This window comes from Lepisosteus oculatus, unplaced genomic scaffold (genome assembly GCF_040954835.1).
Source record: "Lepisosteus oculatus isolate fLepOcu1 unplaced genomic scaffold, fLepOcu1.hap2 HAP2_SCAFFOLD_112, whole genome shotgun sequence".
Taxonomy (NCBI): domain Eukaryota; kingdom Metazoa; phylum Chordata; class Actinopteri; order Semionotiformes; family Lepisosteidae; genus Lepisosteus; species Lepisosteus oculatus.
In genome coordinates, this window is record NW_027167663.1 from 185639 (window position 1) to 188309 (window position 2671).

The 2671-nt window shown below is 52.9% G+C and overlaps 1 non-coding gene across 1 annotated transcript; it reads right to left on the reverse strand.

Moving 5' to 3' along the window:
• Positions 1-704: 704 nt before the first annotated feature.
• LOC138226097 (U1 spliceosomal RNA) lies at positions 705-868 on the reverse strand. The gene has a single exon (XR_011184381.1). It is a non-coding gene; the product is annotated as a U1 spliceosomal RNA (small nuclear RNA).
• Between the last annotated feature and the right edge of the window lie 1803 nt (positions 869-2671).

A 2671-nucleotide genomic window follows, 5' to 3' on the forward strand; every position in this document is an offset into this window, starting at 1 on the left:
ATACTTGCTCGTCAAAAGAGGATTGCTGAGATATTTGCGGATATACTTCTACGTTTGAAAAACGTGACCAACGAATACTAGCAATGCATTGTGGTATATAACCGGAAAATATGCTGGGTTGAATATTTTCTCAATGTATGCGTTTATTAATGTTGTCGATATTATGGTTGAAATTTAACATTGATAATACATTGCGGCTATGTGCCCCCTGCTATGAGGTATGCTATGTGCCCCCTGCTATCCTCTAAATCTGCAAATGAAGATGAGTCGATAAACCACTCGTTTTTCGTATAACTAGACATATATTCATTTGTTACCGATTTCATTCATTGAGCACGGATACAATAGAGGTACAGCCATTCACTGTTTGACATGTCTGCACTGGTACAGAACCGAGCAATCAGAAAACGGGTGAAACTGTCTTTAGACTCAGCATACAGTACCGAGGCCCCCCATGACCAAATAAAGGCTAACCTCGATAATCAGCCTAAAGAACGCAGACTACAGCAAAACGACTGACTTTGAAAAGGGAATGAACGTCCAGAAAGAGTAGTGGAACTAGCTTGAGATGCTTCTCCGGACCCCTAACTAAAAGCCAGCGAGAACCAGCAGCGGCGTCCACTCCTGTCGAACCGGGATCCTTCCGCAGCCACGCAGCTCGTGGTGTCCTAACCCTCCCGTATCTGATTTTGGACCAAGCACATCAGGGGAGAGCGCGAACGCAGTCCCCCACTACCAGAAATTATGCAGTCGAGATTCCCACATTTGGGGAATTCGCAGGGGTCAGCACAGCCGGAGTGCAATGGCCAAGCCTCGCCCTGGGTGAACCTCCTTCTTGATCAAGGTATCTCCCCTGCCAGGTAAGTATGAGTTAAACAGGCCCCTGCAAGCGGCCCGCACCCACAGCACAAATCGCGCAGTCTAGGCCACCTCCTCGCCCCGCACGCCACCGCCTCCTGCTGGGCCCACTCTTTCACACACTCACACGCCACACTAACACTCAAAAGTGTGGGCAAAACGAGAAAACGAGCGCGCCGTTTCCTACACATCTGCAGTCGCCGTTGCGCATTCGCAGCATGTCCCGGGATGCAATTCGGCCTCATTTGCATAACTCCAGACCGGCAGATCGCCACGCAAGCTCGCGACGTGCGCCTGCCACACACCGAACAAACCTTTTCAGCAATTTCCAAAAAACGGGCCTGCTCGCCTGCCCACAAGGCTCCGTCTCTTACCTGCTCTCCAGAGCCTGCTGCCTTCTGTGCTTTTCTCTCGGCACCGCTGCAGTGCACACAACTCCTGCAGCGGGAGGGGGGGAGAAAGTTCCCGCGCTCCGCCGCAGGGAAGGCTCGCTCCGTGCGCACACGTCCTTTCGATGCCAGTCCAACAAGTGCTCCGCATTAGCTGCGTCGGGGCTCCGGCGTGTCGCACCTCACCTCACCTCGCACTGCCCCCTCCTTGAATGTCTGCCGCTGGGCATGCCCCGCTCTCCTCCGCCTTATCTTATCGCGTGTGAGCACCGACAATGGCCACAATGCCGGGGAATGGCACCTGTAAAGTGTTAATTGGGGCACAGGAACAGCCCGTCTCGTCTCGGGGGGGCCGCCTTCAGAGACAATACAGCAAACACAGCGGGGCGGGGGAAGAAGACGACACCACACATGCGGGTACATTCAGCTCCGGCGGGATCGAGACATTTGTCGGTCTTTTCAAGTGCCGAGAGCCGAGCAATCCTTCACTTGTATCGTTTCTCCCCGGTGACTAGATCTGGCCCTGCGACTCTCGACTGGGCTCACCCCCGGGGCAGCCCAGCAGGTGTGAGCCTGGCCGGCACCCGGATGGGAGATTCCACCCCGGAAAAGCTCCGGTTGCTGCTGCTCCTGCAAGAGGTGTGACTGGGACCAGTAGGGAGCGCTCACCCTGCGGGCTGTGTGGCTCTCTTACGCCCCAGCCTCCTGATGGCAACACTCTGCTGCACAAACAGGCGCCGTCCTTCGGGATAATTGAAAAGTTCGGGTCATAGCCGATGCAGTGCGTGCTAATTAGAACAGCAACGCTGAGCTCTCAGCACCGTACTGAGCCCAGGTGTTTTTCTAAAGCTGTCAGGTGCAGTTCATTTACAGTACGCCCCGTGTCTCAACGGTAGGACGGAGTCAAATACTGCCTCGACACGCAACAGCATTATAATAAACCGCAGGACTTGAGGGCTGTTCTCTTTCAATGTTCCAAGGCATTCGTAAGAGCGTAGGTCAAGGGCCATTCGTGCATCTCCTGTAACTCGAGTAAAAATGCTATTCAAAGTGCAGTGACTGAAATCGTCGTCCACATGTCTCCGTTGTTGATTTTTTTCTGTCTAAGAAAGTTCTATTTTCATGTCCGAACGGGGAGACTTTATCATTCCAACTTGAAGCCACCCTTAAGTACTCTGAGGTGTGTGTCTGCTTACACGTATGGCGTAAAAGGTTTCTTAAACGGAGAGCGAACTTGAAAAAAGTTGCCGCCGCCTCGCACTCCCTGTTCGATTGTAGCAAGAAGCCAACAGCTGGCGTATTTACTGTAATCGTGGCCGAGTGGTTAAGGCAACAAACTTGAAATCTGTTTGGGTCTCCCTGCGCAGGTTCAAATCCTGCCGACTACGGTGTCCTTTGCATTTGCTCTCGTGCGTGCATGAAAA